At 35.7% G+C, this 26,599-nt stretch overlaps 1 protein-coding gene across 2 annotated transcripts in view; it reads right to left on the bottom strand.

Moving 5' to 3' along the window:
* MIPOL1 (mirror-image polydactyly 1) overlaps window positions 1–23,425 on the bottom strand; it is a 306,029-nt gene extending 282,604 nt beyond the window's left edge. Inside the window, exon 1 of one of the 2 annotated variants that reach the window (XM_060619573.3) lies at window positions 23,031–23,425. The gene's annotated coding sequence lies outside the window, so the exon portion shown is untranslated. The remainder of the gene's footprint in view (window positions 1–23,030) is intronic. The other variant, XM_078448315.2, reaches the window with a different exon arrangement.
* Between the last annotated feature and the right edge of the window lie 3,174 nt (window positions 23,426–26,599).

Raw genomic sequence — 26,599 nt, 5'->3', positions numbered from 1 at the left:
CCTTAACACATGAATGGATAAGCAAACTGCTATACACATATACATACATGCATACATACATACACACAGTGAATGGCACACTGCTCAGTAATAAAAAAGAACAAGGTTGATCCCAACAACTTGTTGAATATCAAACACATTAAGCTGAGTGAAAGCAGTCAGCTTCAAACAACTGAACACTTATGATTCCACTTATATAACCTTGGAATGACATGACTGTAGTGATGTCAGAGCTTGACAAGGAGAGTGAGTGGGAGGAACACGTAACTATAAAAAATTAGAGCACCTGGGTGACTCAGTTGTAAGCGTCCCACTCTTGATTTTGGCTCAGGCATGATCTCCCAGTTTGTGGGTTCTATCCCCATGTTGGGCTCTGTGCTCAGAGTGCGGAACCTGTTTGGGATTTCCGCTAGCTCACTCGCTCTCTCTCTCACTCTGCCCCGCCCTGGTGTTCACATGTGCACTCTAAATAAATAAATAACTTAAAAAAAAAAAAAAGCACGAGGGTGTTTTTTGTGGTGATAGAATTACTCTGTATTCTGATTATAGAGGTGGTTACATGAATCTTTACATGTGTTAAAATTCAAAAACTGTACACCAAAATTCATAGCAGCATTGTTCACAATAGCCAAAACATGGAGCAATCCTACTGCCCATCAAGAGATGGATGAATAAACAAAATGTGGCAAGCAGATACAACAGAATATTACTCAGTCTTAAAAAGGAATGAAATTTTGATAGATGCTACAACAGGAATAAACCTTAAAAATATTATGCTAAGGGAAATTAAGCCAGACACTAAAAGACAAATATTGTATGATTTCACTTAGATGAGGCCAGAATTTGGCCTAAAGTAGAACAGTTGTTGCCCAGGGCTGAGAGGAAGAAGGGTGAGGAGTTATTGTTTAATGGGTACAAAGTTTCTGTTTAGAATAAATAAAAAATTACAGAGATGGACAGCGGTAATGATGCACAACAATGTGAATGTAGTGAATTTAGTTAATGCCACTAAATTGTACACTTAAAAAATGGTTAACAAAAAAATGTTATGTACACTTTACCACAATGAAAAAATTTCATAGGAATATACACCAAATGAGAAAGAAATCAATCTACATAATTCAATATGTAAAATTAAAAAGAAATTATCAGAACGTATTTTTAAAAATCCATCTACATGTTTACAACAGACTCATCTAAAATGAAAAAATTCAGAAAAGTTGAACAAAAAAGGGTGTAAAACGATGCCATGCAAATAATAAGCAAAAGGCATTAAGTTATAGGAATATGAGCAAAATGGATTTTAACACAGAGAGAGGGTCACTTCATAAGGATAAAAGTTTCAATTCACAAAGAAAATACAAAAATTTTAAATACATACAAGCCTAGTAACATAGGGTTTACATAAATATAGCAGAAACCAACAAAACCATGAAAAGAAAATGGATAATCCACAATGATGGAACAAGACAAAAAACTCAGTAATACAGAAGAATTATACAATGTTATTAACAAACTTGACCTAACAAATCTGAACATAAATTAATGTTCTATCCAAATATCCAAAACATACACTCTTTTTAAGCACATGCAATATTAGAATACTGACCATATTCCGGGACACAAACCCAATAGAATCAAATTTCAAAGAATTAAAACTTGATGGAACATCTTCTCTAACTACAAAGTAAACTCAGAAATTGAGAACAAAAAGAAAATCTTCATATGTGCAGAAATTAAAATTCCTATATATTCAGAAATTAAATAAGGTTCCCATATGCTTAGAAATTAATAACTCAAGTCACTGAAAAAATCTTGATGACAATAAGAAAAAAAAATATATATATATATAAATGTTTATTCATTTTTGGAGAGGCAGGGAAGGGGCAGAGAGTCACTCAAAGTCACTGAAAAAATCTTGATGACAATAAGAAAATATATATATATAAACATTTATATATATACGTTTATTCATTTTTAGAGGCAGGGGAGGGGCAGAGAGAGAGACACAGAATCTGAAGCAGGCTCCAGACTCTGAGCTGTCAGCACAAAGCCCAACGTGGGCTTGAACTCATGAACCATGAGATCATGACCTGAGCTGAAGCTGGACACTTAACCAACTTAGCCACCCAGGCACCCCGACGAGAAAATATTTGGAACTCTCAACAACAAATTCCACAAAGCAAAACTTGTGAGATGCAGCTAAAGTACTGCTTGGAGGCAAATTTATATCCCTAAATACATATATTAGAGGAGACTGAAAATTAATGAGCTAAGCATTCATCATAAGAAATCAGAACTAAAAGCAAAATAGGTCCAAAGAGCATAGAAGGATAAAAATCTTAAAAGAAGTTAATACAACAAGAAAATAAACACATCACTGAATTAACAAAGCCAAAAGCTGGTTCTTTGAAAAGCCTGAAAAACTGACAAACTCTGGGAAAACTGATCAAGAAGAAAAGAGAAAATATACAAACGATATCAAGTATAATAAGAGAATATAATATAATTAACATCTTTACAGCAGATATTTGAAAATGGAGATGTAACATAAACAGTCCCAGGGGAAAAAAAATAACTTATCAAAACTAATTTAATACATATAGAAAACTTGAAAAATATTCCTGGGGAGTAGAATACTCCAGAAATTATTATTATTCCAATGTTATTTGGAATTCTTCTAACTTTACCTTAAAATCTCCAGAGAGTAAAAACATAGCAAAATCTTCAGGAAGATAACAAAAATCTTGATACCAAACCCATATAAGAATAGCATAAGAAATAAGCAAATCTCATTAATGAACACAGATGTAAAAATCATAAAATATTAGCAAGCAGAAACCAGCATTATAAAAAAAGGTAGTAATGTATTGTGACTAAGTTGTGTTACCTCATCACAGATTTATTCAATAGTTGAAAAGAAATGCATCCATTACACTAACATTAAAAAAGAAAATCAAAAGATAGGTAAAAAAATTTATAGAGATGAAGCATCTAATAAAATTCAACACACATTTCTTACAAAACTCTTCGCATTCTAAAAATATAATCCGGCAACAGGTATCTTAAACCTAACAACAAACAAGAAAAATCCTCTAAGAATGGCAAAACATTAAAATCCATTCCCTTGATACTGGAACAAATCAAGAATCTTGGCTATTCACTCTTCTTTCAACCTAAACTTGAGGTCTTTGCATAAGCATTACAACAATGCAAAACCCCTAGGAAGAAAATAATACAACTTTACTGAGAGATATAAAAGAAAACTTAAATAAAAGGAAATATTTACTGTGATCATGAATTGGAAACCTTAAAATTATAAAATTGTTCAAACTGCATGTAGGTAAGCCATTTAGGACTCGGGGGCAGAGTTAGAAAGTACTGTAATCAAGGAGGGCCACTAAAATATCATTGGAATAAATTAGACGTATGATGTCAATTAACTAAGGTTTCTATATGTCACTCTTTACCAAACCAAAAATTTAAAACGTTCTTCAACAGTATCTACTACACGTGCAGTTACACTAAGTTAAAATTCAATAAACAATCCATGGCACTTCTCTGGCAACTTAAATTATTATCTAATTTTGAAACTTACAAACGTGCTTTCCATGAAACTGTTGGTTCAGAAGCAAAAACAAAAGCTACAAAAGCTGAAAAATTTTTTGCAAAATTTTTTTCAGAAATGTTTTCCTCAACTAGTGATGGAAAATTAATATTTTAATCAGTATCTGCATAATAATTTTAAGATAATAAAATCCATTTCTTCCTATGCCCACTAAATAAAGATCTGACCAATATTTACAGGTTTAAAAAGGCTCTTCACTTGTCTTTGTCCAGCCCTACCTCCATGGGAGCACGTCACAGCATATTTTAATTATTTACTTATCTGTCCCTCCCAATTAAGCAATCTGATTGAAAGGTTTAAAATTCTCATTGTTGGGCCTGACTTATAACACTCAAGAAATGTGTGCTGCATTACTAAAATCTAATTTTATAGATTTTTAGCTCTAAGAGAAGTTAATCAACCAAGGTTATAATCTCACAACTAATAAGCAGCAAACTAGTCATTTACTTATTTGTTTGGCAAGTATTTATTATTTTAGGTGCCAGATTCCAGGACTAAAACCTAGACCTTCTGATTCCTTCCTGTTCTTTTTATGTAAAAGTAGAGAAAAAAATCTTTTAATTTTTCTAGTAATAAAATTTCTCTCATAGAATTACAGCAGAGGAGAAACTCCTATTAGAGAGGAACTCACTACTGAACGAACATTGCCTGTTTTGCACAGCTGGAGGAAGACAATCCCTTACTAATTAAACATGAAGAGGCCACACAAACTAGGAAAAATTTTCTAACTTTAGGCTAAAAAAAATTCAAAAAATCATAAAATCTAGAATAACAGAAAGATAAAAATAATTATAGTAACTCAAAAGCAAGACTGAAAAAGCCACGTTATTTGCTCAACTGTATATCTGGGGTTTTTAATAAAGTATTAGTTTTATTTTCTTCTATCTAAATATCTTCTGTATCTTATTAACACTTTTTATTTGGATGGCCTCTAAATAATAATCAGCTAAAACAATCATACAAAGCTATAGCAAGACAGTAATATTAAGAGAAATTTAAAATTCCTAAGCACGTTAAGTAAAAATAACTTTCAGGACGTTTGGCAGTTTTAAGCAAAAATTGCTTGGAGTTATTTCTCAATTATAACTTTCAAAATGTGAAACTCATATATTTGTAATCGCACTGTTAAATAATAACATCTTTTATACAAAACGTACAGAAACCCAAGCATTTTCTGCCCAAAAAACAAGTGCAAAATCAATTTTTTTTCCACAGCTTTCTCACTCACACCTAATTTGATGGTAATTTGTTTAGCAATTCACCTTTTACTGAGTGTTGTAAATCATTCACCCTAAGTTTTCACAGGAGGAACACTTTTTACAAGTGGTATTTCCATTAGCTTATGTAGATTTCATATAAGTTATACAATTATGATCACAGATACAACTAGTATAAACTGGTTTGGGGACAAACACAAGTGACTGTTGGTAGGTATATAAATCAACTGAACTAGTAGGAGTAAAAGCATCTATAAGAGATCAATGTACTAACCTAATCATTGCACATACTATAGGCATCACTCCATTTGTTTATATCAAAAAAAATGCAGAAGTTTAGTTATGCAGGCAAGCCATTAAATGGAAGCCATTTAAGGTAATTTTAACTGCATATTAAAGATTTTTAATATTTTTGGCCATTAGGGTACCAACAAAGTATAAGGATAGACCAATAGAAACTTAGCAATTCTACCAAAAAAATCAAATGTACACATTCCCCACCGATGACTGGAAAATAACACTTCTATATGTAAGGGCTAAAATTATATTTTACCTTTAGTTATACAGCAAATAGACCAATTATTTTACTGTATTAATATATGGGTCACTTAAGTTTAACCTTAGTATTACCTCCTCAGATACATGACCTTGTTTGCTATAGAGCAATAACTAGTATACAGCCCCATCTAGTGGAGAAATAGACAAACATTTCCAAAGCTTGTTTTCAGTCCTCCCAATGAATTTCACAGTAAACCAAACAAAACTAAATTTTAAAAAGGCCAGCTTTTCACTCATACTGTGTAATTACATTTTACCTAATCAATACTCTAACAACAAGCATTTTCTATTTGTTCAGTGATATTTTTGAATATTTAAGATTTCCTCAACATCTTCTAACAAATGTTTTCATATGAACAAGATTAACAGTTGATTTTGCAAAGGAAAAACTTAGTATTCATACTGTTCCTTTAAAGAGGATAAAAGATACAAAAGTCATTCTATAAGTATGAAGTGACATTCTGCAAGCAAATGTCAGTGTAAAACTCTCTTCAAAGTTCCTATGGTCATGATTTCAAACAGGTAGGGAGATATAAACAAAACATAACCAGGGTTTGTAAACACTTTGCTGACCTTTCCCCAATGATAAATAACAAAGATGAATTTTTGTATTTTTAAAAAATTTGATGAAATACATTAATATTACGGCAGACTTTGAATTGACTATCAACATTTTCCCCTTTAACAACTCTTCTTAAATACATACATTTTTAAAATACAAAAACATTCTAATCATTGATGTACGTACATTTCAAATCAAATTTAATTACTTTTGAATCATGATACAAAACATAAGGCACCAACAGAAAGAGGTATAAAATCAGTAGTAACATTAAAAGATTTTTCCTCTTAATACTTATTTCCACATCTCTGCTTAAACTCATTGCAGCATTTAAGTGCATTCCTCTATACGCTGCTGATTTAATTAAAATTAGGGTCAATTAATTAATTCATATGAATAACAGTTATACATTAATCTTTTAACAATGTAAAGGTTTAATACTGTAATAATTCATATCTCTAGTGCCTGTTGAGCACAGTACTGAGCGGAGGAGTATATACATTTTAAATGAATAATCCAGTGTAAATACTTTTAATGAGATTGTCATCTTATTTTGAAAACTTTAACAAAATTTCCAACTTTCTATCTTTTCTTCATTGGTGAAGGTGCGTATTTTATTGAATCAAATTCTTTTAAATTTTTCTTCCTTTTCAATATCATGACAGATACAAAGTTTATGCACTTTACTTACTTTGATAAAATGGTTTTTAAAATTATTAGTTCAAACCTACAACCTGACCTGAGGGGAGTCGTTGAAGATACTATCAACATTTGGGAGGGAATCCACTTGCTAAACAAGAATCTTAACCCCTAGGTATCCCAACACAAAGTTTTCTGCTATCCTTGGTGAGTATCGAATAGTCAAAGTTACCAGTTTATCAAAATTATCCTCTTCCCCTGACTCTATGGACTGTTTATTCTATGTATTAGGACAAGAAATGAAACGGTTTCCTTCTCAGTTAAAAACTAGAAAGTGAGAGGGAATATGGACCTAAGGCCCCCAAGGTCAATCAAAAACTTCATGTCATCCACATTTTACTCATCTTGAAAGAAGATTAGGGAAGAGGATTAGAGCCCTGGGTGAAGAGCAGACACTGGTGATGCTGAAAGACTAGGTTACAGAAAATTTGCATGGCTCTTACTTCATTGCATTAGGACAAGTCCTGTCTCTCCCATCAATAAAAGATCAGCAGCAAAAATCAAAGGTGCAAGTGCCATGGGGTAATGTCAAGGTAGGGCAAAAATCCTACTTCATACAGAAAAGAGATGAGATCTTAGTCCATCTGGGCTGCTTTAACAAAAATACCATTGGAGTTGGCTCACAGACCACAGAAATTTATTTGTCACAGTTCTAGAGGCTGAAAGTCTGAGATCAGGCTGAGAGTTGAGTTCTGGTGAGAGTCCTCTTTCCGGCTGAAGACTGCCAACTTCTTACTGTATTCTTGCATGGCAGAGAGCAGAGAGGGGAAGCAAACTCCTCAAGCAAACTCCTCTTAGAAAGACACTAACCCCATGCAATGAGGGTAGAGCCCGCATGACATTACTGTATTCTAATTACTTCTTACACTTCCCACCAATACATCATACTGTGGTTGGGGTTTCAATATATGAATGGGGGCGGGGAGATACAAACATTCAGTTCATAACAAGATGTAACCATCATTTACTATTCTACCTTCTCCAAAACCCAGACTTGTTGGACTAAAATCATAGCAGCTCCTACTTCCAAAAGTGCAGGAAAACTGCATTTCTTACTCTTCTTTACATCCAGTTTTTGTGACAGATTTGCAGCCAAAAGAGTGTAAGCACAAGTATAAAGTGATATAAGCAAGTTTCTAGACTCACCCTTAAAGGCATTCTATGAGATCCTCTAGCCCTCTCTTCCCCTCCTGCAACAACCTTGAAAACCTTATTTGAGATGGTGGCATCACAAGATAGAAGGAACATGGACCTCTAAGCCAAACTCTGTATGAGTGAGAAATAACTTGTGTTGTATTAAGTCATGATATGGGGGTTATTGGCGCAACATAGACTCTCTTAACCTAATACGCAAGCAACTTAACAGAATCCCAGCCTCCTACCTCCAATTCTGACCAGAGAAGTTCCCTGGTGCAGTAACAACAAATGTCAACAGGGATTCTGTGGTGCCTAAAAGTCTAAGACAAAGCTCACCCCACTCACTCTTCTGAATATATACACACACATAGTCTTTTACAATACACATTGACACACATTTCATTTTTTTAGACCCTGTATATGTTTCAGTTCAGTTCCATCACCATTTCCAAACCCCAGATAAGAGATGGCAGACAGTGACTGTGTACTGGTTTAATAACTACAGCCGACACTTGAACAATGCAGGTTTAAACATATGCAGAATTTTTTATAAGTACAGTACAGTACTATGGATGTATTTTCTCTTCCCTATGATTTAAGATTTTATTTTTAAAGTAACCTCTACTCCCAACGTGGGTCTCGAAAGGATAACTTTGAGATCAACAGTTGCATGCCCTATTGACTAAGTCAGCCAGGTGACCCCTTTATGATTTTCTGTCAGCACAGAACCTGATGCGGGGCTCAAACTCATGAACTGCGAGATGGATGTCCTGAGCCGAAGTTGGGCACTTAACCTACTGAGCCACCCAGGCACCCCAATGGAAGGATTTAAACACTTTCAAAACAGAGTTCCCTTTCACTTAGTCACTTCCTGTAACTAGTTCAGGGCTGATCACTGTGGAATCATAAATTGAATACTGTATTTGGATACAGGTGCTGCCACTTATCAACTCTGTATGTAGCCTTTGGCAAATCATTTCATTTTTCTGTTCTAGGGAATTGAGAAAATAAGTAGTCACTAAAAGTTTAGATTTCACAAGCTAGTAAAATCATAGGATTTTATTTTATAAGTGACTTAAAAAAATAGAAGCAACTACCTTTAATAATCGTAAAAAGAAGAACATTTTAGCAGAACATACCTTCAAAAAAGACAACCCTTTAAAAGGAGTAAGTTTAACTTTGTGAAAAAGCCAGGAAGATTCTGGGAAGATTGTGGTGGAAGCAGCACAGTTTTTGAATCTTCCCAAATATCTTTATAAAAAACCAGGGGAACCAGGATAGCAAAATGAAACCATAAAAAAGTATCTACCACAAAACTAGGTAAACACCAACATACAACACCAACGTTTAAAAGACCTGCATGATATCCAGCATCTGTGCAGACAGGAGGAGAGGGAGCAAAGTGGTATCTGAGAGTCATGAGAATCCCTACAGGCAGCAAGTATGCTCTTGGCAAGCAAATAGGAATGCAAAAGGTCTGAAGTGAAGGAGCTGAAGCAATCAAAATCTTATGAACTGTCAAAACATTTGGACAAAGTTTCTTATACACTGGGGAGAAACTAAAAACAAAGTCTAAATTTGTAGGGAAGAGACAATATGGACAAAGTAAAAATAAAGTCCAGGGAAAAGCTGGGGAAGGGAAGGTGGTGCAGCCAAAAGATGTTAAAAAGTTACTGGCCATTCTTTAAATCTTCTCAAAAACAACAGGAAACATTTTTCTAACTAATTACTTATGTTTAAAACTTTTGACAACTCATTTAGAAGATTTCAAAGGGCTTAAAAATCATTACATTCTGGTATAAACAGAATGGTTACGATTAATCCATAACCATTCGAAGTCAGAGCTGATCCAATATTAATGTCAAATGATGCCTGCAAATTCTTGACCTGCTAAATTCACTGATGATGGGGGGTGGGGGGTGGGGAACACTGAGACACAAATTCCAGACACTGCCCAAACTATCATATCCCTTGGAAAAAAGTCCAAAATATACTAACACAAAAGTAAAAAAGGGGGAAAAAATCACCCCTTATATTTGCCACCAAAATATACTCTTAAAATCTTAGTGTGTTCCCTTTGTCATTTTTGTTTTATATTTAATTTTTTCACAATAACATATCATAAACATTTTTCTTCAAAACACTCCAATAACAATTGACTTTAATATTGTACTTAATGAGGGTGCCTGGGTGGCTCAGTCGGTTACACATCTGACTTGGATTCAGTTCAGGTCATGATCTCACAGTTCATGAGTTCAAGCCCCACATCAGGTTCTGCACTGACAGTGCATGCTTAGGATTCTCTCTTTCTCCTATTCTCTCTGCTCCCCGTCCCCCACCCCCCCACTTCTCTCTCTCTCTCTCTCTCTCTCTCTCTCTCTCTCAAAATAAAGAAACTTAAAAAGTACTCTTAAAAAAATATTCCACTGGACGGCAAAGCATCATTTTCTGTTAAGAAAAGCACTAGAAGGAGCATGTTTGTGGCAGCTTTTTAAAATCTCATTAAATATGGGAATGTTAAATACTAGTCTAAATTTTTATCCACTAAAATGCAAATAATACAATCTTTGGCTTTTCATAAAGTAATTCCTAAAATTAAGAACACATTTTAGATGAAAAACTATTTCAAAAAACTTTAGTGAAGAAATATTTAATTTCTCTAATACATAAGGTATATTTGCATGTAAACCAAACATGAGCTTTCAGAACCAACCAATTAGTAATCATATGACAAAATATTTTAATTGAGATTTTAATCTAAAATGGCTAGCAAAAATATAGGCATTTTAAAGATGTATACATAGATTTTACTTTAAACTAAGATGGAAATTAATCACCTGCATGAAATAAAAATAGTAGAAATGAGCCACTGAAATCCTAAACCGAGTTTACCAGTAAAGAATCATAAAGAAACTCACAGTGAGTTTTTGTATGTGAACTTCCTAAATTACTGTTCACCTACCCAAATGAATTAGAATAATCTTGCCCACTGTGCCAGCTCATGCCACTGAATAAAATGTACTACTTGGGAAATCATATGCTATATCACACAGTATCTGCAGCTCCCATGCTGGTAATAAGCTCTCTGACATAAATTAAGGGAATGGCTTTGATTTACATTCAATTTAAAAGATAATAAAAGTATTACAGTAATAATTAATATCCAGACATGCTACTTAAAAAAGAAATATGTCATACTTCAAAAATAGTTCATTAAAAAGAACAAATTTAAACGTTTAATTTTTTTAGCTTATATGTATATGGTTGGGACTTACTACAAAACAGCATTTTAACACCTGAATGCAAACAGCACCTGTAAAAAATTACCATTCAAGTTCCATCCAAGAAGTAGAGTAATAATGCAAAAATTTTTCTAATTAATGTGATAAACACTTATATCCTTGTATCTTAACATAAAATTATATGATAATGGATCATACTTGATAAGACTACTTCCTAAGATCAAAACAGTATCTAAAATAAAAATACACAAATAATGAAATGGACACAGTAGGGGAGGAAAAACTTTACCTCCACCTTCTTAGGGTTCCTGGTTGGACCTGAATAGTAAATTCACAAAGACTGGTTAACAGGAGAAAAGTAGGTAAGTTCATTTAATTTAAGTTTTATGTGATCTGGGAACCTTCACAAGGCAATGAAGACCTAAAGAAAAAGTTAAGCCTAGAAAGTCACAGAAAAATGTGACAGGACAAAAAAGGTACAAGCCAAGGAGTAAAATGGGGGAAACTTAGCAATGCCTGTTCATCTGGATTCCCCTTGGTATCCCCCTAGCTTTGGAGATAAAGATGTTCTTTTCCTCCAGGTATAGGAAGAGCACCCCTCACATGAGGGTCTTATGACCTGCTTCAGAGGAGAAGGGAGATGCACTTATCTGTTTCTCAAAATCTTTCAGATTAAAATATTCAATAAGCCAAAGTGCCATATTTTGGAGTTGCTTATTCTGAACCACACCAACACAAGATGAAAATATCTTACAAATTACCCTTTCCTAACTATTTATTTTTAGGATAATAGAGCACATGGCCGGGGGGGGGGGGGGGGGGGGCTTGCAAATACTAATCAAAAGAAAGTAGGAGTGGCTACATTAATTTCAAACAAAGTAAAACAAGAAAGACTACATTAGTCTTACTAAGTCTTGTCTTACTAAGTACATTAAAGGGTTTAATTCACTAACAAGACAAAAACAATCCTAAATATGTAAGCACTTCACAACAGTGTCAACATACCCAAGGTAATAACTGATGAAAGGAGCAACAAACAAATCCATAATTATAGTTGGAAACTTCACTACGTCTCTCTCAATAATCAGAAGAATAAAAACTCAGAAAATCAGCAATGTAGAAGACTCAGTATTATCAACAAACTTGACCTAATTGATATTTATAGAAAACTCCCAACATGACAGAATACACAATCCTTTCAAGTACATGGCACATTTATCAAAAAAGAGCCTATCTTGGTCCATTAAAAGAAACAAAACAAAACAAAACAAAACCCTCAACACATAAGAATTGAGACTATACAGGGGCACCTGTGTGGCTCATTCAGTTAAGCATCCAACTTCGGCTCAGGTCACAATCTCATGGTTTGTGAGTTTGAGCCCCACATCGGGCTCTGTGCTGACAGCTTAGAGCCTGGAGCCTGCGTGGGATTCTGTTTCCCTCTCTCTCTGCCCCTCCCCTGCTCCCACGCTGTCTTTCTCTCTCTCAAAAATAAGTAAACATTAAAAGAAATTTTTTAAAGGATTGAAACCATACAAATTATGTTATTTTACCACAACAGAAATAAACTTGAAATCAATAATAGAAAGATATCTCAAAAATTCCCCAATACTTCTAAATAACTCACGGTTCAAAAAAGGAAGAAGGGAAATTTCAAAATATTCTCAACTATATAAAAATGGAAACATAAGATATTAAAATTTGTGGGATGTAGCTAGATTAGTGCTTGGAGGGAAACTTATAGTACTAAACACATATATTAAAAAGGGAGGAAGAAAAACAAATTTTTTAAAGAGAGGAAGACCTCTTATTAATACTTTAGCTTCCACCTTTAAAAAAAATACAAAATTAAGGGCGCCTGGCTGGCTCAGTTGGTTGAGTGACTTCGGCTCAGGTCATGATCTCGTGGTTTGTGAGTTCGAGCTCTGCATCAGGCTCTGTGCTGACAGCTCAGAGCCTGGAGTCCACTTCAGACCCTGTGTCTCCCTCTCTCTGCTCCTCCCCTGATCTCCCTCTCTCTCTGTCCCTGTCTCTCTCAAATATAAACACTAAAAAAAATTTTTTTAATACAAAATTAAGAAAAAATTAAACTCAAAGAAAGCAGCTGGAAGGAAATGGTAAAGATCAAAAATCAATGAAATTGAAAATGTATAATCAACATATAAAATCTATGAAACCGGGACACCTGGGTGGCTCAGTCTAAGTGTGCGACTCTTGATTTCAGCTCAGGTCATGATCTGGAGGATTGTGGGATTGATCCCATGTCAGGCTCTGCTTGGAAATCCCTTTCTCTCTGCCCCTCCCTCACTGACACATGCATTCTCTCTCTCTCTCTCTCTCTCTCTCAAAGTAAATAAATAAATAAATAAACATTGTAAAAAAAAGAAAAAGAAAATCAATGAAACCAAAAGCTAGTTCTGTATAAAAAAAAAAAAAAAAATCAAAGAAATTGGTAAGCTTCTAGCTAGACTGGCCAAGATAAAAATAAAGGAGATATAAATTGCCAGTATCAGGAAGAAGAGAAGTGATCCCATAGGGATGAAAAAGATAAAAAGGGACTATTACAAAGAACTTCATATCTATAAATTTGACAAACTCCTTGAAAGACACAACCTGCCAGAGCTAATGCAGTAAGAATAGATAGCCAGAATAGTCCTATTTCTATTAAAGAAACTGAATTCATAGTTTGAAGAAACCTTCCAACAGAGAAAACTCCAGACTCAGAGGTTATACATCTCTGAAACCCCCTTTCTCTCCTGAAAACCTCCTTCCTGAGGAGGCTCCTCTTGAATCTGGACCATATGTTCTCTAGGCCAGCTATATAGCTGTCCCTCCTAGAACATCATTTCACTGTTCTCCTGGGTTAGATTTATGGTTTCCTACATTCCAGGCCTTTCTTTCACTTCTTTATTTTGCTTGAGCCTAACTTCTGATGCTTTCCAGGCATGAAAGTATCTTTGTTCTACTCCCATACTTCATTGTTAAGTAGCCACAATTCTGGTCAAGAAGACTGCTGTTGGTACACTCAGTTCTTTTTTCTATTTTGGTTTTCTCTCTGGAAACCTTCAAGATTTCTTTAATTTTTTTTTTCATTCTTGATGCTGTGAAATTTCACAAATGTGTGCCACAGAGGCAGATTTTGTTTTGTTTTAAATGTTGAACATTCTTAGAAACAGAAACAGAATGTTATATGATTTTTAATGAAGGCTGTTTTGGTTAGGGTGATAGAATATAGGGTAACATTTCACTGTAATATTTTTATATATGTTGCTTGCAAGAGTTTGTAACAAGCATGTATTATTTTTATAAAAGCTATGCCATTAAAAAATAACAAGAAAGTCGCACAGTATCAATTAAAACTTTAGATATTCAAACTCTGATTCCATAATTCTACTTCTATAAATCTATGTTCTAGCAAGGGGTGCAAATATATACATACAAGAATGTATATAGCAGTGCTGTTTATACCATTAAAAAACTGGAAACAGCACAAATGTCTAGTGGTTAGTGTTGGTACTATATCTATAGTATATATCTATGGTATATATATATATGGTATATGGTATATATCTATGGTACTTATATACTATAAACATTATTATGCATATAAAAACATCTATGGTACTTATATACTATAAACATTATTATGCATATAAAAACACTGACACAGATGTATAAAATATTACTAAATGAAAAAGAGTATTGTAAAATAATAAAGCATTACCATTGTTACATTAAAATAAAAAAGCAAACAAACCAAACCATGTGTTTGGGTATATATACACATATAAGGAAAAGCATAAAAGTCTGAAAAGATGCATCCCAGGACGCAATGCTTCTACAAAAGAATGGTAAAGGATATATAATTTCCACAATAACTGAAAATGGAATAATATAAAATATGAATGGATTTAATGATCACCAAATGCTCCAAATGTAAGACAAAGATGTCTTATTGGATTTTTAAAAATCCAATTCTATGCCCACATTAACCAAAAGAAGGCTGAAATAGGTATATCAAAATTCAAAAGAGATCACAGACAAGAGAAGACTAAGGAAACATAACTAAATGCAACATGGGATCTGGATTGGGTCCTAGAACAACAACAATAACAACAAAATTAATGGAAAAACAGGTGATATTTGGATAAAGTGTATAGTTTTGTGAATATTATAATATTAATTTCTTGGTTTTGATCATTGTACTATGATTACACATTGTATTAACATTAGAAGTAGGGTGAAGAATTTTTACAGGAACTCTGTAGTATTTTTCTAACTTTTTAGTGAATCTAAAATTATTTCAAAATTAACAGCTTTTAAAAATAGCAGACTAGACTTGGGACGCCTGGGTGGCTCAGTCGACTAAGCCTCCTCCGACTTCAGCTCAAGTCACGATCTCACAGTTTGTGAGTTCGAACCCCCTGTTGGGCTCTCTGTCAGCGCAGAGCCCACTTGGGATCCTCTGTCCCACCCCCTCTGCCCTCCCCCTGCTTATACTCTCTCTCTCAAAAATAAATAAACATTAGGGGCACCTGGGTGAGCTAGTTAGTTAAGCGTCTGACTCGGGCTCAGGTCATGATCTCATGGTTAGTGAGCTGGAGCTCCAAGTGAGGCTCTGTGCTGATAGCTCAGAGCCTGAAGCCTGCTTCGGATTCTGTGTCTCCCTCTCTCTTTCTGCCTCTCCCCCGCTTGCACTCTATCTCTCTCTCAAAAATAAACATTAAAAAAAAGCACTTTAAAAAAATAGATAAACATTAAAACATTTTTAAAACTCAGAGTAGACTTTAAAACAAAAGGCATTACTAGAGATAAAAAGGAACACTTCTTACTGGGGAGAAAAAGCTTCAATTCATAAGAAGATAGACTACTTATAAAGTTGTATGTTTCTGATAACATGACCTGAAAAATAAATAAATCAAAAATTGATAGAACTACTAGGGAGAAATAAATCTATGATTACACACAGAGATTTAATACACTGTAAATTCTCAGTATTTATCAATCAAGCGAGCACTTGCGTGCTCGCACACACCCACACCCCACAACCAAGCCACACACACAAATCAGTAAGGAAAGAGATTTTAAAAACAGCATTAAGAAACTTCATCTAACAGACACAATAAAGCATGGCACCAACCACAGAATTCACATCTGTTCCTCTCTCACACACACTCATATTTACTCAGCATTAAAAAAAAAAAATATATATATATATATATATATACAAAGCAAGTACTCGCACATTAATATTTTGATGGTAGTTACAGGGGTGTTAACTTTTTAATTATTCATTGAACTGTCCACATTATTTTATACCCTTGTCTTTACATGTATTACATTTCACAATAAAGTTTTTAAAAAGTTAACTTATCTATTAGATGTCATTTTTTTCCCCAGTTTTTTAAAACTTGTTCCACAGCAGCAAAATTCTCAAGACAAAATTATGAAGGAGGGGAAGTTGGTATACTTCGACAGAATATAAAACAAGATTCAGGATTAAGGGTTCCAGCAAAATAATCCCTGTTGTACTCTAGTAGCTTCTAAAATTTATAAATCCAGGAATACTACAGGCAAGTCTCAAAATAGCATTTATTTACAATCAAATCACCATAATGCAAAACTACAGATAAACAAGAGTAAACAACATGAGTATACGCATCCCAAACAGTAAAATATCTAAATTAAAAATACCTTCAATACAGAGAATAACTGAATCAGAGGTGCACATGTCAACTGCCAAAAGGAGATTTACAGTAAATCCGTCTCATCAATTAGCCACTTTAATGAAACCCTCAACCAAAGTATTAATTCTCAACTTTCAAAGTAATATCTCCTTATGTTGCCTGTCTTGAAATCAAATATACAGCAATTAAGTTATAACCAAAACAAATACAGAATAGTTAAATGATTATTTTGCTTTTCAAAAAGTAAAAATAACATATTCTCAAATATGTTTAAAATGATAAAAATAGACTGAAGCTATGTTCACAAAACTCTAGGATGAACTATTTCTTTTTAAAAAGTTTCTTTTTATTAAAAATTAAAAATTGGGGGTGCCTGAATGGCTCAGTTGTTTAAGCATCCAACTCTTGCTTTCAGTTCAAGTCATGATCTGGCAGTTTGTAGGTTTAAGCCCCATGTCGGGCTCTCCACTGCTGGCTGGCAGCGCCTACTTGGGATCCTAGCTCTCTGCCCCTCCCCTGCTCACATTCTCTCTCTTTCTTTCTTTCTCTCTCCCTCTCTAAGTATAAATAAATAAACTTCAGGGGAAAAAAAAAAAAACCTTTAAAAAAATTAAAAATTGGGGCACCTGGATGACCTAGTCAGTTAACTGTCCAACTTCAGCTCAGGTCATGATCTTGTGGTTGGTGAGTTTGAGCTCCACATCGGGCTCTGCACTGACAGTGCTGAGCCGTTTTGGGATTCTCTCTCTCCCTCTCCCTGACTTGCTCGTGTTCTCTCTCAAAATAAATAAACTTTTACAATAAATTAAATATTACTACGAGTAGTTTATTACTTAACTGTTGCTGCTACACAAATTACTCCAGAACTTAGCAGGTCAAAACAACACACATTTGTTATCTTAGTTCCTGAGGAATATACTACTGCTTAGATAGGTCCTGGGGTTCAGGGTCTCTAACAAGGTGGTAATCAAGGCATCAGGCAGGGCTACAATCATTTTAAGGTTTCACTGGGACAAGATTTTCCAACTTGACTCAGTGGCTGTTGGCAGGATTCACTTCCTAGGGGTTACTGAACTGAGAACTTCTATTCTCTGTGCGCTATTGGCCAAAGGCTCTCCTCAATTCCTTGACAAGGGGATCTTTCTAAGGTCAGTTCATGAGATAGCAGATGGCTACATCAAAGTGAGCAAGCAAGAAAGCTACAGCAAAAAGGAGGTGATAGTCTACTATAACATAATCTCGTAAGTGACAGCCCAGCACTTTTGACATAGTCTATCAGAAGTGAGCCTTTTAGTAGTCTACCTCAAGGGAAAAGGATTACACAAGAGTGTGAATACCAGGGTTATCTCAGAAGGCTGGCTCTTACAAGTAGCATAACAGAAAAGGAAACCGAACTAAAAGTCAGGAGAACTAGATTCTAGTAACTATGTGGCTAACTACAATGTCTCAGTATTTTTATTGAGAAAAAATGAGGCCTAAATGACCTCTAGGGTAATTTAAATTCTAAATTCTGTGCTTCTCTACGAAGTCTTTTGAAAAGAGTTACCAAGGATTAGAGATATTTGGTCAAAATGCCTCATTTTATAAAAACCAAATTCCAGGAAAGGTTAACGTAGACAGGTAGTAAGCCACACTTATTCTGCTCTTATACCCAGTGCTTTTGCATAATGGCACATTGCTTTTACAGTCAATGTCCTAAAACAGCCCTATCCCCTCTTTATAATAGTATCAAAATCCAAGATATTGAATGGAAGTTGAGAGTAATAATACACTAACAAGAGCAGCAAAAACTGATTAATGTATTGAGAATAATAATAAAGTACTAACAAGAGCAGCAAAAATTGATGTTGTGAATTTATCTTTTTCTTTCACCAACCCTAAAACAATCTCTCTAGGTGGCATGTGAGATGAAAATGAACTATCCTCTGCCCATCCCCAGTCACATGTATCTAGACATTTTAGTAATAAGTCTGCTGGACGGGAAGTATAAAAGCAACAAATAATAAATCACAGCAGAGAAATACAGTCACTTTAAACAAAGAAAACACGATTAAATATAACCTAAATGAAGCATCTAAAAATTGAAACTGCAACCAGAAAAGGCAAGGTTTGTCCCCACTGGAATCCTAGAAAATACAGAGTCCCAGAGGTCGACAATGACAATATGATGCAGGCAATGTCCAGGAAAGTAGGTACTCTAGGAAGCTAATGACAACATCTGGGTCCAGATGTCCATGGTCCAGCACCATTAAACATTTGCATTACATAAACACCCTATTTGTTCCTATATGAGATCCACTTTATACCCTTTACCAACCCTAATATTTGTAATGACTCCAACTCTGATGCAAGAAGTACAGTTAAAACAATGCATATAAGTACAAATATTTTGTGTGGCAATTATGAAGCAGTAAGGTATTTGCACTAGTCAAAATATGTGTGAATGTGTATGTAAAAACACATGTATATAATTGCAGAAATGGATCCAAAATTTCTATGTAAGAAAGGAGTAAGGACAGCAGTGGTTGGTGGTGGAAGCTAGGTCTAGTGGCTTATCTTAAATCTTAATATTTTATCTTATCCCATAATAATCAAGTAAGAATGACCAAAACTCAGTTATGTATCTCAAAGAAAAGATCAAGTTGATGAGAATACCCCTAACTCTCTCATTGGTTTTAGCATATTATCTAACTACATTCATAAATTCACTTCTATAAACCACCTAAAATAAGAGAAATTGTTAGCTAAAAATGTTAACATAGATTGAAAGAATAGTCAAAAAAGGTTTTTTTGATATTTTCCAAAGTTTTTTGATATTTTTTGGTACTGAGTGAAAAGCAGGGGGCCCAAAGTAAGAGAAGATGAACTGGACAGTCCAATGTGGCATTTAAAGAAGAGAGGACCTCTATCATGGGCAGGGATGGAATAGCTGAGTTTCATGGCCCAAACCATTGGTTATTACTTTCCATATTATGAGAATATTCAATCAGGCAGATAAAAATTTTAATCATGCCATCCCATGATGGAATGGCTCAAAAGACAGTATCTGAAAGTACTGCAAAAAGTATTTTATGCTTTTTGTACTTTTTTTCCTCAAAGTGTCCAGAACTGTTTGGATATTCATCCCTTTCTTAGCATTTTATGCACTATCAGAAAAGGGGTTGTATCTCCTGTCTTTTCTCACCTCTTACCTCTCTTTTGTTTCTCAGTTATAAAGGGCTGGGAAAAAGTAGGAGCATTAAGAACAGTTTAGGGAAGCCTGAAACAGCTATCTAATTAGCCCTGAGGTAAAACTGGAAAGAAGCAAAGAAAATATACTTAGAGATTTAAAATTTAACTCCAAAACACTATAGCACATGCTGCTTAATACTATTATTTAACCTCAAAACACTACAGCACACAATACTTAATACTGTTAGTTTTCAGGGTTTTTTTTTTTTTTTCAATGTAGCCCCTCTCAATAATTTCACCACCACCAATGGGCTAAAGATTGAACTGTCATTTTGAACAGTCATTTTCCAACATAGTAGGTTGGCAGTCTATGAAACAAGAATCAAAGAATGGGGGGAGGAAGAGAGGGAAGGAAGGCAAGCTAGCAAGCAGGCAGGCAAAAAAGAAAGAAAAGACAAAAAGAAGGAAAGAAAACAAGGAAGAAAATAAAACTGTATATTGTATATGGACTGAAGCTGTATACTGTATATGGACTGCAAAGCCTAAAACGCAAGCAGTCATAGCTTTATATGGTAGTGCTTTAAATGAATCTTTACAGGGATGCTTGGGTGGCTCAGTAGGTTAAGCAGCTGACTTCGGCTCAGGTCATCTCACCGTTCGTGAGTTCGAGCCCCACGTTGGGCTCTGTGCTGACACCTTGGAACCTGGAGCCTGCTTCTGTTTCTGTGTCTCCCTCTCTCTCTGCCCCTCCCCTGCTCATGCTCTGTCTCCCTCGGTCTCAAAAATAAGTAAAACATTAAGAAAAAAAATTTTAAATGAATCTTTACAATGCAAGGACTGCCTACATTTACTACTTGGCCCCTAACAAAAAAAATTTGATGACCCTCGCAATAGAGGATATCCAAATGGCCGATAACATATGAAGAGGTGTTAAGTATTACTAGTCATTAAGGAAATTACGGAAAAACACCAATGTGTTATCACTACACACCCACCAGAATGGCTAAAGACAACACTAAGTGTCGCGAGCATTTGGAGGAGCCAGAATTCTCAAACAATGCCAAATAGGAGTGCTGAAACAACTAATTCGAACAACTTTTTTGGTAATATACACAAGAAATACATACCTGCATACCCTATATATAGACATTTCACCAACAGGTACGTGTATATCTAACAGAAATGTATACATAGGTTCACCAAGATACAGCTGACCCTTGAATAATGCAAGGGTTGGAAGCACCAACCCTACACAGTCAAATATACAAGTTTAACTTTTGACTCCCTAAGAATTTAATTACTAATAGCCCACTGTTGACTGGAAGCCTAATTGATAACATAGTCTATTAACACACATTTGGTGCATGTATTATATACTATGTTCTTTTTTAAAAAATTTGTTAGCATTTATTCATTTTTGAAAGGCAGAGAGAGAGCACGCGAATGGGGGAGGGGCAGAGAGAGAGGGAGACACAGAAACAGAAGCAGGCTCCAGGTTCCGAGGTGTCATCACAGAGCCCGACGCGAGGCTCAAACTCACGGACCGGACCGCGAGATCATGACCTGAGCTGAAGTCGGACGCTTAACCTACTGAGCCACCCAGGCGCCGCTATATACTATATTCTTACACTAAAGCTAGAGAAAACATTAAGAAAATCATAAGGAAGAGAATATACGTTTACAGTAGTATACTATATTTATAAAAAAAAAAAAAAATCCACGCATGGGTGGACCCCTGCAGTCTAAACACATGTTGTTCAAGGGTCAACTCTACTTGCAAAAATGTTCATAATAGCCAAAAACTGGATGGAACACTATACAGCATAAGAACTACTGCTACATAATTTGTGTAAATCTCACAAATACAATATTGAGCAAAAGTGAGACTCAAAGGACTATTTACTGCATGATTCCATTTATATAAAGCCAATTAACAAGTAAATTCATAGATGACTTTAGAAATCGACATAATGGTTACCTCTGGAACCGAATCACACAAAGTGGAGTTTCTAAGATTCAAGTAATGTCCTTTCTTGATCTAGGTACTAGACACATGGATATGTACGCTCTGTACACTTTTGATTTATGCGGTTTTCTCTATGTGTATTATACCTTAAAAATTAACACACTAAAAAGATTTTTATAAAATCTATTCCTTTAAAGGACTGTCCACCCTTTCATTTTTCTGACTTATCATCATTACTTCTCACCAATGAGATCTCTTAATTCCTGTAATATAGAAGTCAACTTAGTTATTTTTCTTGGTATACTATTGCACAGGATACCCAAATGATTATGCACCTGTCATTTTCGGTTAGTACCACACTAGGTGCCAAGGTGAAACTCTGAAAAGCCAATAACTTATGATAGTATGTTAAAGTTACCGGGAGGGTGGGGGAGCCTTGAAAAGTGGTTTTGTTTGGTCCTTTGTTTTGGTTTACCTTTGTCTATCTCCACAGTGATTTAATCTGCATAAAATGTTCAAAGAAGCTTTTCAAAAACTCTGCTCTTGTGGAAAGCTTTTTTTTCTTTCTTTCTTTCTTTCTACCATCCTGCTGCTACCTTGTGTTTAGTTACTTCCATTCATGGAGCTTAAAATACTTCACAAATACTGTTGGGTGGTGTCACCTTCCAGAAAAATTTGGGCTCAGGCACACTGTGAACCTAAAAATTTCTAACAGTACCTTTCTACAGCTCCGCTCCCAGTGCCTAAAGAAGCACCGTCTTCTATGCTAAAACTTGTAAGTGCGAGAACTGAAATCCACAAAGATTAAGTCACTCTCAAGGACACAGAGTCATAGGCTGAGCCAGGACCTGAACTCTCCAACTAACAGCCACTTAAGGGAAAAACAAACAAAAATCTACACCCTTGAATAAATGCTCAGCTGTTGAACTTCTGTAATAAGAAACAGGAGGGTGCCGAAACTATGCCCAGAAAGAGGACCTGAGGACCCCACGACGCTGACCTTCGCGTGAGCCCTATCACTGCCGGCCATAGGGGGTCAACATTCACTGGGTGCAGACTCCGCGCCGCCCCTTCTGCTCCAAGGAGGCTGCGGCCGGAAATTCCAGGGCTGGATCTAAGCCCACCCCCTCCTTTTCGCCGGTCGCCCGAACCTCCCAGCCTACCTGTTTACCTGAGATGCGCCTGGCACTGCCTGGCGAGCCGACTCTGGGCGCTCGCCCTGAGTTTCAGAGGCCCGACGCGTGGCCACCACATCAGCCAATCGACGCTCGCTCGGGAGCCTCTCGACCCTGAGGCCCGCCCGCCCGCCTGGGAAGGTGCGCGCGCCCGCAAACGACCGGGCGGGGCCCGATGGGGGAGGAAGCCAGACGCACGCCGCGCGCCGGGGCCACGGGGAACCAAGGCGGAACGGGCGCCCGGCGGGAGCTTGCGGCGCGCACTGGGCATGCGCAAACCGCGGTGCTAAAACCACGGGGCGGGGCTTCTGGAGGACTGTGCCAGCTTGGGAAGTACTTGTAAGAGTTGAGAGAAGAAGACGGATTTAGTAGTTTCCGGTGACTGCGCCAGCTGGACGCTACGGTGTCCACTCCGAGACTACGAGCGCGTTCTATTAGAGCAAAATATTGCCCCGACAAAACCTAATCGGGCTAGAGGAGGAAACCTTGTGGTTAAAAACGTGTCTTGTGGCCTCAACTTTAGCCTTGCACTGTCCAAGAAGTTGGAGGAATTGCGGTTTTCTGGTTGGTTTGTGTGTGGTTTGGGATGAGAGGACACCGGGAGGGGGGCATATTGTGAAGTGATGGTTGAATGAAAAGAGCTGAAGTTGGACTCCAGTTGGGTGAGCAAAAAGCAATACCTAGCTCCTGACCAGGGAATATTTACAAACTAAAACTTGAGGGTGGTAAACTTTTTGACTGAAGTACTAGAACGAGATCTGGATGCTTATGTTCAACTAATGGATTCTTTAAGTCTCAGTGTTGAACCTTCCAGAATTAAAGAATTAAGTCCTCAATTCATGTACTTCTGTGTTTCAACAAGAAAGGACTGACATTGTTAAATAACTGCTAGTAATTCAGGTGTGGTTTTCTTGTTCCCCATATCAGTATTGCTTTTATAAATGTCACCTTAACTCCTTCAGATACCAAATATTTATTGAGTACATACTATGTGCCTGGAACTCTTCTGGGTGTTTGATAAGCAATAGTAATGGTTTTTTACACCACATCCCCCAGAGAACTGGCATAATAGGAAGTGTGGACAGTTTCCCAACACTTTATTAAGTGCAAAAAAGGGGAGTGAAAAAATAAGACATAAAAAATGGGATATAAGTTGGTTGAAACAAAATAGGTTATAATATTCATAAGCTATTGGCTATTTTATTGTAATGAATGGACAGTGTCTGAAGATGTTTGTTACAGATTCAGCTTTGAAATACATTTTTCTTTACTTCAGTCAAGGTCTGAAATAGATATTTATTGACACAGTACCATCAAATATATGAGACAAATATAGAGAAAATAGAGAAGTAGTATAGTTTGTTAGAGTAGGTGGGAAGGGCATTCCAATCAAGAATGACTTCTGAAAAGGTTTAAGGCCACCCCAAATTATGTGTAAAAGAAAGAAGAGAAAGTTGCTTTTCCTAGCTAAGAAATAACAAGAAACAAGGGGGGAGAGTGACCACAACATTGAGAAAATTCAAAACAAATAATGGGTTTATAAGTTAAATTTAGAGAAAGTGATTATACTATTTTTCTTTGGGTAAAGGTATATTAACCCTAGTTTTTAAAAGCTCATCTGGCTGCTAAAAGTCTAGGGTAAAGAGAAAACCCCATGTTTTCTTTCCCTTTGGTAAGTTGTTTTTTCTTCCAAAAAAACGGTGATACCAAACATTAGGTCTTTCTCCCTAGTCCTTCCTCTAACTTACTCAAGGTAACTTTTTAATGTTCTTTTCCCGAATTTTTCAGATCTCAATAGCTATTTTTTTCCCAAACCTCTTCACACCACTGTTGCTCATATACACATTTCTTTATTCTCTATCCTGCTAACAGTTGCCAGTCTATAAGAAATGAAAGAGACCAATTACAGCGTTCTTTCCTGTTCTCAAGCTAATTATCAAAGATCATCACTTTTAAAAGTTGGGCTTTTGCAGAAATCTCAATAAGGATGAGAGGGAAAAGAAAATGAACTCCCCTATTTTTTTACCGGAAGCAAAAGAATGTCAGATCATGAATGCTCTCAACTCCACAAATATCTTAAGCCTCCTACAATGTGCCAGGCACTGCAATCAGTTCTGGAAATAGAGTAATTAATAAAAACTATGTATACAAGTACATGAGAATGCCATGTGCATTTAGGCAGGGTAATCTAGAGAAATAGAAACAAGATTTCACATATATATAAATTAATTGTATTTCGATACACTAAGGATTACCAATCTGAAAAGGAAATTAAAATCTCATTTACTATATCATCAAAAAGGATAAAATACTTAGCAATAAACTGAGGAGGTGAAAGACTTGTACACTGAAAACTATAAAATATTGCTAAGAGAAAATACAAACGGAAAGACATCGTCCTTGTGAATTGGAAGACAATATTGTTAAAATGTACATAGTACCCAAAGTGATCTACAGATTCAGTGCAATCCTGATCAAAATCCCAAGGCATCTTTTGCATAAATACAGAAAGAAAATTGTAAAATTCATATGGAACCACAAAACACCCTGAATAGTCAAAGCAAGCTTGAGAAAGAACAAAGTGGAGGCCATACAATTCCTGATTTCAAAACATTCTACCCACCATAATAACCAAGCGGCATTTTCATGCCTCTTGATAATGTCTTCCCTCTGTGCATGTCTGCCTCGGTGTCCAAATTTCCCCATTTTTATAAGGATATAATCACACTGTATTAAGATCACCTAATGACCTCACTATAATTTGATTATTATGCAAAGACCCTCTTTCCAAATAAGGTCTTATTCTGAGGTGCTGTAGATTAGACTTTACTTCTTTTTGGAGGGACACAATTCAACACATAACACCACCTTAAGAAACATGAAAATGAAAATATGACATTCCAAAAGTAGTGGAATGCAGTGAAAGCAGTGCTAAGAGAGAAATTCATAGCTGTAGATGATTATATTTAAAAAGAAGACCTCTCAAAACAAAAACTTAACTTTATACTGTAAGGAAGTAGAAGAAGAGCAAGCTAAACCTAAACCTGCAGAAGGAAGGAAATAATACAAGTGAGACAAATGAATACTTAAAAATTCTAATAACTTCAACTAGATTGGTGAAGAAAAGAGTAAAGATGTAAATAAATTAGAAGTGAAAGTGGTGCCATTACTACTGACCTTAGATAAATTAAAATAATTATAAGAGAATATTATGAACATTTGTATGCCAACAAATAATGTAGATTAAATGCACACATTCCTGAAACACACATTATCAAAACTTACTCTAGAAGAAATAGAAAGATCTCAACAGACCTATAGCAAAGAGACTGAATCAGTAATTAAAATAAAAACAAATCCAAGACTAAATGGCTTTGCTGGGCAATTCTACACATAAAGAAGAATTAACAGTTTTACTCAAAAAAAGAAGAAGAGGAGTAAATGCTTCCTGATATACTCCATGAAATCAGCTTTACCCTTATGCCCTTATACCCTTATACTAATGCCATCACAAGAAAACTACAGACCAGTATCCCCAACCAGTCCCCCTTATGATG

This window comes from Panthera onca, chromosome B3, assembly GCF_046562875.1.
Source record: "Panthera onca isolate mPanOnc1 chromosome B3, mPanOnc1 haplotype 2, whole genome shotgun sequence".
Lineage (NCBI taxonomy): Eukaryota > Metazoa > Chordata > Mammalia > Carnivora > Felidae > Panthera > Panthera onca.
Note: the sequence above shows the minus strand (reverse complement) of the source record. Positions and strands in the feature narration are given on the sequence as shown.